We start from the raw sequence: 10,260 nt of genomic DNA on the forward strand, positions 1-10,260 counted from the left end.
GTGTGGTACACCTCCAATATACAAATTCTTGCTGTCACAGTGTATGGAACTGCTTCACTGCTTCAAATGCTTTGGCTAGCCGCTCACAGAGCCTGGGTGACATCATCCAACAATTACGCCACAGTTAACATTCACAAATGCGGTAAGAATTTATGGGTCCACATCAAATTAACCCGTTCTAAAGATAATTTCGGATACAAAGACACTTGAGAACATGCTTCTGATACTTTCGTAATGGAATTTTGGCTGGTTCACTCGCAATTATGCACAAATTTGCCTTTTCTTAGAGTATGAATTTTACAGTAATTCACGCGGATTTTCGTGTCCACACTTCATACATTGCTTATTAACACTGCTTTTTTAACTTACACTTGTAAAAACAAATTGTTTGCTGTACGTCAGTCACTTTTGCACTGTATTGTCTAAATAGGTGCTTCGTTCCCGCGATTTCTAATTTAACCATCAGTACGTTATATTACACTGTTTCTACTTGAAATACATTAATTTTAGTCATGGTAACGACGATACCGAATTATTCTTGCACTAAAAATCGTCCGAGAATTGCAAATGTCTTTCCACTGAAGCCAAAAATGGAGCTTAATAAACCATTGTTCGGATCCGAAGATTGTAATGTCCTTGGCACGGGACCCAAGTGAACCACCACCGTTATGTCCTTTTTTGGGTTTTGTGTGATTTACGGAAGCTGCCAAACAGGTAATTATTATGATTATATGACCGTGAGCTCAATGGATGAAAGCCATCGGTTTTTTCTGTTGTTATTTCTGGTATATTTCAACGGAGTGCAGCTGTTCTGAGATGGGATAGTTAATGATTGAAAGTTTGTCTATTATTAAAGACCATAAAGGTTCCGATATACAAACTGACATGTATTTTCTACTAATACACCAATTCTGAGGCAGTTGCTACCTTCGCCTTACACGTTTAATTACAGTTATATCTTTTATTGGTTGCTGATTTTAAGTACTTCGTCACATGCAGTGATGATGGTTAACATTCACAACAATCCTCACTGCAGTCCATGGTTATTTGGGCCGACGCGAAACACGTAATTCGGCACTTGTCACTTTAGGTTCTATATCAGTCGCGAATCGGTGAATATACAATTTACTCCTTACTCAGCACGTCTGCCATTGACACCATACTCAGCTCGATCACCAGTCTTGCCTGTCTTCCTAGTACTGCTGCTCACTCGACACTACTCTCACTGCCTCCTGCAGCACTCGACAATCGACTCCTCTGCTATCGACCTGGGCTTCAGAGACTAATATCTATGTTCGTAGGATCACAGGTCCCTTAAAAGGGCAAAGTGTCATGTATTTTTCAATGGGCAACAGCATAAGATAGCGTTATCAACAGTAAATGATGAATGTTTTGCACTACAAAATAATGTTAATATCACACCACTGAGTCAATGAAATTTTTGAGAGTCTTAGAACATTCCCTGAAAGTACGTATTTGTAAACATAGCAACCCAGTTTCGTTTTATTAAGAAAAAATTGAACATAGCACAGGTACCTTCTAGGAAATCTATGTACTTTCACGAAATTTAGGGGTTTTTGTTGATAATATGCATATTTTACGAGATGTATGGTGTGAGAATTGGCTTTTCTGAAGTTTTGCATAAAAAGTGTAAAATTTCTGCTTTTCAGAACACTCTATCGCCAATACAATCGTTCACAAAGTCAAACCTCTCTAATGCAGTTTGTAGGAGATCTTGTCGATTTTAGTTGTGTATAGAGTGGTGATATTCGAGAAACACCTTTTAGAGGTATAATGGAAAAACTGAAAAATGTGCGAGACTTTTGAGCTTTTTTGCACATTTCGTTGTGAAGGTGACCTATTTATGAGGCAGCGAACATGAAATTCTGATTCAGCACAATGAAAAGCAATAGTCCTAGAATCGTTGAGAGAAAAGCTTCATAAATTTTCTGCAAAAATGGCTGCTGCGGAACACCAACTGACTGGACTATGTGCCGGCTAGTGGCAGCCACCTGGATTCTGTGCTGGAATGCCCACAGGCATTCTACTACCACCACTGTCATGTGAAATGGTGTAGCCAAGGGAGCAACAGGAGTGGAACCTGAATCAGTGTCACCTGGTTGTCCTCATCAATGATTGCAGGATTTTTATCAGACCTGAAGATGCTCGTAGATTAGTGTGGAATCGACCCGATACCAGTGAATGTGTCATTCCTTAACTCACAATTGTTGAATATCATGTTCGGATGTCGGAGGCTCATCGCTATTGAAAGAAATTCGAAGGGTGTGGACTTGCAGACCATCAGCCTGCCGTCCAGCCATGCAGCCAACAATTCCCTGGCTGGTCTTTTAGGCAGACTGCTCCCATATTTTGTACTACTTCCTCTATGGACCAGAAATTTATCTAACAGAACGATATGCGGATAAAACTGACATGAAACCAATGAGGAAGGCTAGAACCACATGAAACTTGGGTGTGTCATTGACAGAACCCTCCTCGCACACTGGATGGCCTAAGGAAGGCCATCGTCAAAGAACGGAACAGGATAGAGCAGGAGCAGCTCGTCCACCTTTGAATACCATATTTATAGGATCGAAGCATGTTTCAGTGCATAGTGTTAACACACATGTTGAATGTTATGCAGTAGCTGATTTTCATTTCTCGTATGTGCAGAGAAGTTCACTATCGTACATATCCCTTCATTTCAATCATTGTTTCGTTTTTGTTTCATAGTGACGTTTACTTTTATTTTCTTATGACTCATTACTTCACTCTCTGATCTGCTTGAATGTGATCCACGGCATAGTCGATATATACGTGTTGCAAAACTATTGCTGAAGGATTTGCATTTTACAGATTAAAACCGTATTCCACACTCTGAAAGAGCCAGTTTTAAACTGTGTTCAATCTTTTCTTCTCACAGCAGGCAGCCAGTTGAGAGTAACTTCATTACTGCGCCCGCTGTCAAAGAGGATCTGGCTTATGGTATTGTCTGAAAATACCATTGTGGCAGTAGAGGAACCAAAATTGCGTTAAATGTTCCAGTGCAACGGAAATGAGGCAGAATAACTTTCATAGCAGTACCTACTGTGATACTTCCCTTAAAGTAAGATATGGAATCAAGGTAGAATGTTAATTGTTCTAAAGCAGGACATACAAGGAATGCAGTTGGAGCAAAAATGATCATATTTAATTTAAAGTTAACATTAAATAAATACAAAAATTCCAACTTTGCCGTAATGTGCACTCGGTTACCTTAGATTTTCTTGTTCTGATGAAACCAGGCGCAGAAATCCCTGTAGGAGAGCAGTAAATTGGATGATGATTGTGTTAAAATGTAGCACAATGCGCTGAAATATTACTCAGTGTACGAAAGTTAATCGGACTTGGTATTTCAAACAACATTAAACTGCAGGTTGTGAAAGACAGGATGCAGATATGCATCTCATAGGAATGGAGTGCCATAACCAAACTTTCCCTTCGCAGCGGAATTTATCAGTTGACAAACACGTACTAAGTTTGAACAGAGAATTAATGACATATAATCAATATATTCAATGAACAATAAGGCATTTCACTGACCTGAAAATTTATTATTCGCGGTGAACTTAAAATTACAAATACTTTTTCTTTATATACATCTAGACAGCAGAAGTGAAAGAAATCAAATGTATTGCAAAAGAACTCTTAGTCAGCTTCCTTTGCTTTTTCTGTTGGCGCCAAGTTCGCAGCATTTTTCCATAAATTTAATAAACAAAACAGATACACATGACCAAACTTTCATCATCAATAATAGTGTGTCCTTCACTATTTACAACATCACCGCTGGGGACTTTTCGATTCGGCGACTGTAGAAATTTCGTTCTTTTAAGGCGAAGAACACGTCGAACTGTGTTCAGAGCGCATTTTTATCCGGAAAAGAAGTTCCGTGAAGGTTATTCCATAGAGGGCGGGAAAGGCGAAAATAAGGTGGATGCGGAATGACTTCCCAACCCAACTCCTGTATAATCTCCTTCGTCAGTCTAGAAAAAGGCATACGGCACCGGCCGGAGTGGCCGAGCGGTTCTAGGCGCTTCAGTCTGGAACCGCGCGACCGCTACGGTCGCAGGTTCGAATCCTGCCTCGGGCATGAATGTGTGTGGTGTCCTTAGATTAATTAGGTTCAAGCAGTTCTAAGTTCTAGGAGACTGATGAACTCAGAAGTTAAGTCTCACAGTGCTCAGAGCCATTTGAACCATTTTTTGCATATGGCCGTTAACGTGTGGTAGCATCGCTTCGCACAGTCCTCCTGGTCGTGGTTCTTGAACTGCTTCTAGAAGACGCCTCAGTTGTTGACAATAAATGTCAACGGGCATACTTACAGCTCGGGGAAGCAATTCGTGGTACACCACATCGTCACTGTTGCACCAGATGAGTAACATTTCAATTGTGGTCTTTGCACGTGCAGTCGCTGCTCTGTTTGGGCTTGACCATTTCTTTCTCTTACTTATGTTAGCATAAACACACAATTATTGATGACACCATTTACTGTCATCAATAACGATATAAAATAGGAATGTTTGCTGCTGTTCACGAGCCAATGAATGACACATTGTTACCCTCTGATTTTAGTAATTTAGGCTTGCACCATGCGATACATATACACCCAATTTTTGAACCTTTCCATTGCATGAAAATATCACACGACCGCTGGAATATCACAGTTCATCACATTTACCAGTTCTAGAGTTCGCTGAGGTGAATCATTGCGGATTAATGGGTTTAGAAGTCTTTATCAAACCCCGAACTCTTCCTGAACGTGTAGAGTCAATAACGTCAAACCTATTCTCCTTGAAACGAGGAAACCATTTCCTTGCCGCACTATCTGTGCAGTCCCTGAAGGAAGCCTTGTATTCTGCTTTAGAAATTGTGCTCCGCCTGCATCTGTGATCCAGCGGTGAATAGCACTTCGTCTGAATACTACGTCTCACGGTCAAAACCGCTCCTTGTCTACATTTTCAATCCCTTTTTCGTCTGAATACTGAAGTCCAGGAGGTAATGATAGTACAGATACACTGTATTTCACTGTTTGACATACCAGTAATAACAGTTCCTTTCAATAACACTTTTGCGAAAGATCTGTTGGTAGTCTGCTTTGAACGACGCTTGCGCCAGAGCCCTCTGGGGCCCACCTGCCGGCGCCCAGCCGCAGCTGCCATGGCGGCGCTCCGCACCCTCGCACTTTTTCGAAGGCTTTGGTGAGTAGAAAATACTTCACTGTTGTTCACTGATATTCGACAAAAGATTTATACCATTTGTATTTCACGCTCGATAGCGACGAAAGTAGGTGACCAGTTTTTATATGATGATTTCTATATTACACTAATATGCAAGACAGGAATACGGCTCTGAATTAATTTTTTAGTTTGTGATGCAGTCTGGATAGTTAACCAAGTTGTTTAATGTTATTATTAATGTATTATATCTCATTTATTTTTCCTTTAGCTGAGATTCTTCATGCAATTTATTAGTCAGGAATTCGTATGTTTTCATCAAGCCACAGTAACAGTGGTATACGTCTTACAATCGTTGTGTGATTTATTACATAAATGTTTGTGATAGACAGTGTGAATAAATTGCAGCACATGCTCCATTGCAACGCAGACACGCTACATATTATGAAGTCTACATATGGACCAATGGAGAACTTACGCTGATCGAAAATGACACTCAAGGTGTTCCATTAAATTTAAACCATCTTACATGCGGATTATGTAGCATAACCACGGAAGTGAGAATTTTTTTTTTTTTTTTTGGTCATCAGTCTACTGACTGGTTTGATACGGCCCGCCACGAATTCCTTTCCTGTGCTAACCTCTTCATCTCACAGTAGCACTTGCAACCTACGTCCTCAATTATTTGCTTGACGTATACCAATCTCTGTCTTCCCCTACAGTTTTTGCCCTCTACAGCTCCCTCTAGTGCCATGGAAGTCATTCCCTCATGTCTTAGCAGATGTCCTATCATCCTGTCCCTTCTCTTTATCACTGTTTTCCACATATTCCTTTCCTCTCCGATACTGCGTAGAACCTCCTCATTCCTTACCTTATCAGTCCACCTAATTTTCAACATTCGTCTATAGCACCACATCTCAAATGCTTCGATTCTCTTCTGTTCCGGTTTTCCCACATCCCATGTTTCACTACCATACAATACTGTACTCCAGACGTACATCCTCAGAAATTTCTTCCTCAAATTAAGGCCGGTATTTGATATTAGTAGACTTCTCTTGGCCAGAAATGCCTTTTTTGCCATAGCGAGTCTGCTTTTGATGTCCTCCTTGCTCCGTCCGTCAATGGTTATTTTACTGCCTAGGTAGCAGAATTCCTTAACTTCATTGACTTCATGACCATCAATCCTGATGTTAAGTTTCTCGCTGTTCTCATTTCTACTACTTCTCATTACCTTCGTATTTCTCCGATTTACTCTCAAACCATACTGTGTATTCATTAGACTGTTCATTCCGTTAAGCAGATTATTCAATTCTTGTTCACTTTCACTCAGGATAGCAATGTCATCAGCGAATCGTATCATTGATATCCTTTCACCTTGTATTTTAACTCCACTCCTGAACCCTTCTTTTATTTCCATCATTGCTTCCTCGATGTACAGATTGAAGAGCAGGGGCGAAAGGCTACAGCCTTGCCTTAAACCCTTCTTAATACGAGCACTTCGTTCTTGATCGTCCACTCTTATTATTCCCTCTTGGTTGTTGTACATATTGTATATGACCCGTCTCTCCCTATAGCTTATCCCTACTTTTTTCAGAATCTCGAACAGCTTGCACCATTTTATATTGTCGAACGCTTCTTCCAGGTCGACAAATGCTATGAAAGTGTCTCGATTTTTCTTTAGCCTTGCTTCCATTATTAGCCGTAACGTCAGAATTGCCTCTCTCGTCCCTTTACTTTTCCTAAAGCCAAACTGATCGTCACCTAGCGCATTCTCAATTTTCTTTTCCATTCTTCTGTATATTATTCTTGTAAGCAGCTTCGATGCATGAGCTGTTAAGCTGATTGTGCGATAATTCTTGCACTTGTCAGCTCTTGCCGTCTTCGGAATTGTGTGGATGATACTTTTCCGAAAGTCAGATGGTATATCGCCAGACTCATATACTCTACACACCAATGGGAATAGTCGTTTTGTTGCCACTTCCCCCAATGATTTTAGAAATTCTGATGGAATGTTATGTATCCCTTCTGCCTTATTTGACCGTAAGTCCTCCAAAGCTCTTTTAAATTCCGATTCTAATACTGGATCCCCTATCTCTTCTAAATCGACTCCTGTTTCTTCTTCTATCACATCAGACAAATCTTGTCCCTCATAGAGGCTTTCAATGTATTCTTTCCACCTATCTGCTCTCTCCTCTGCATTTAACAGTGGAATTCTCGTTGCACTCTTAATGTTACGACCGTTGCTTATAATGTCACCAAAGATTGTTTTGACTTTCCTGTATGCTGAGTCTGTCCATCCGACAATCATATCTTTTTCGATGTCTTCACATTTTTCCCGCAGCCATTTCGTCTTAGCTTCCCTGCACTTCCTATTTATTTCATTCCTCAGCGACTTGTATTTCTGTATTCCTGATTTTCCCGGAACATGTTTGTACTTCCTCCTTTCATCAATCAACTGAAGTATTTCTTCTGTTATCCATGGTTTCTTCGCAGCTGCCTTCTTTGTACCTATGTTTTCCTTCCCAACTTCTGTGATGGCCCTTTTTAGAGATGTCCATTCCTCTTAAACTGTACTGCCTACTGCGCTATTCCTTATTGCTGTATCTATAGCGGTAGAGAACTTCATACGTATCTCGTCATTCCTTAGTACTTCCGTATCCCACTTCTTTGCGTATTGATTCTTCCTGACTAATGTCTTGAACTTCAGCCTACTCTTCATCACTACTATATTGTGATCTGCGTCTATATCTGGTCCCGGGTCAGCCTTACAATCCAGTATCTGATTTCGGAATCTCTGTCTGACCGTGATGTAATCTAATTGAAATCTTCCCGTATCTCCCGGCCTTTTCCAAGTATACCTCCTCCTCTTGTGATTCTTGAACAGGGTATTCGCTATTACTAGCTGAAACGTGTTACAGAACTCAATTAGTCTTTCTCGTCTTTCATTCCTTGTCCCAAGCCCATATTCTCCTGTAACCTTTTCTTCTACTCCTTCCCCTACAACTGCATTCCAGTCGCCCATGACTATTAGATTTTCGTCCCCCTTTACATACTGCATTATCCTTTTAATATCCTCATACACTTTCTCTACCTGTTCATCTTCCGCTTGCGACGTCGGCATGTATACCTGAACTATCGTTGTCGGTGTTGGTCTGCTGTCGATACTGATTAGAACAACCCGGTCACTGAACTGTTCACAGTAACACACCCTCTGCCCTAACTTCCTATTCATAACGAATCCTACACCTGTTATACCATTTTCTGCTGCTGTTGATATTACCCGATACTCATATGACCAGAAATCCTTGACTTCCTTCCACTTCGCTTCACTGACCCCTACTATATCTAGATTGAGACTTTGCATTTCCCTTTTCAGATTTTCTAGTTTCCCTACCACGTTCAAGCTTCTGACATTCCACGCCCCGACTCGTAGGACGTTATCCTTTCGTTGAATATTCAATCTTTTTCTCATGGTAACCTCCCCCTTGGCAGTCCCCTCCCGGAGATCCGAATGGGGGACTATTCCGGAATCTTTTGCCAATGGAGAGATTATCATGACACTTCTTCAAATACAGGCCACATGTCCTGTGGATACACGTTACGTGAGAAAGTAATGCCAAGTGAATCTAGTGGACGAATTCAGGACCACATACGAAGTAAATTGGCTATCGTAGGGTGGCCAAATATTTACAATGATACTGCCAGTTCTTTCCTGTGCTAGAAGAAGCTAGGTAACACATTGCTTGTCGTGCTCGTCTTATATGGACTCTTGGAGGATAGGCGCGAACGCGTTTGGTTTTTATTTACGTTATCTCTAGAAACTTTCTAATTTCACCTCTCAGGGTATCTATATTTAAAGCATTCATTTAAATTTCATCTGGAATTCCTTAATTTGACGGTTTACAGCGAGGAAGGCGGCGGTTAACGCCATGTTATATAATTTCAATGCAGGTACTGCAAAGCTAGTGAAATTAATTTCCCCACATGCAGCGTACTCCATGTGAAATTTTGAGGAATGTAATTTTCCATCAACGCTTACAATTTCCCCAAACTAGAAACAAAGAAAATACTTATTTTGATAAGTTTGTTTGCGTGGCCATCATGAGCAGAAGGCACAGAGATATTTGTTTTGTAAATAAAAACCACGTTTTCTTTTTGCAAGAAAACGCGGTTTTTATTTACGAAACAAATACTTACCTTGACAGTTTGCAACAAAAACGTATTTCAGTGAATTAAAAACAATCTGAAAATCAACCTTGCCCATTGTCACTAAATCTTAACATACAAAACGCTTTGCACCTGTAGATTTGTGCCACATAAATTGCATGTCCATAGTGCAGAAGTCTAATGGGCAGTCAATCGAAACGGAGGCAGAAGGAAAACTTAAGTAAACTGCTAATTATTTCAAAAGTAATCGCCGTAGTTGCTAATAAATATATCCACTGAGAGACAAGACGGTCGATGCCTCCATGGAATGATGCTTTGCCGTTGCCTATGGCATTGCGTGCGTCCAAGCGTGCAAAGAAAATTAAGGACTAAGAATGTCTTCCTTCGGGACTCCTAAAAATATGGAAACCGAATAGAGAGAGATCGGGACTGCTTGCAGGATGGGTGTGGGCTTCCGAGCGAAAATCCTGCAGTATAGTCGAAACAACCATGGCAACATGAGTGCGGAAATTACCTTGCAACAGAATGATGCCGTCTATCAACCCACTGCTCATTCAGTTTCTGGAACACGGCGCCACAGTTAGCGCAGAGGGGTACGTTGATGCTTCGCAGATATTAAAGCACACCAGCATGTCAAGGCGCCCAGGAATGTTGACGGACGGCATCCGTTGCAGAATAATGCCTGGCCAGGTTGCTTCGACTACGCTGCAGACGTTTAACTGGGATGCCCTTATATATGTTACATACATTTCAAGTCCATCCCGACAACATCTCATGTTTTTGGAACCCCAGAAAAAGATATTCGTTGTTGTCGATTTCCTCCGGATGAAGAGGGGCACGCCTGGGTGCAATCACGGGTCCAGAAAAAATTGCAAACATG

Source organism: Schistocerca cancellata, chromosome 5 (genome assembly GCF_023864275.1).
Source record: "Schistocerca cancellata isolate TAMUIC-IGC-003103 chromosome 5, iqSchCanc2.1, whole genome shotgun sequence".
Taxonomy (NCBI): domain Eukaryota; kingdom Metazoa; phylum Arthropoda; class Insecta; order Orthoptera; family Acrididae; genus Schistocerca; species Schistocerca cancellata.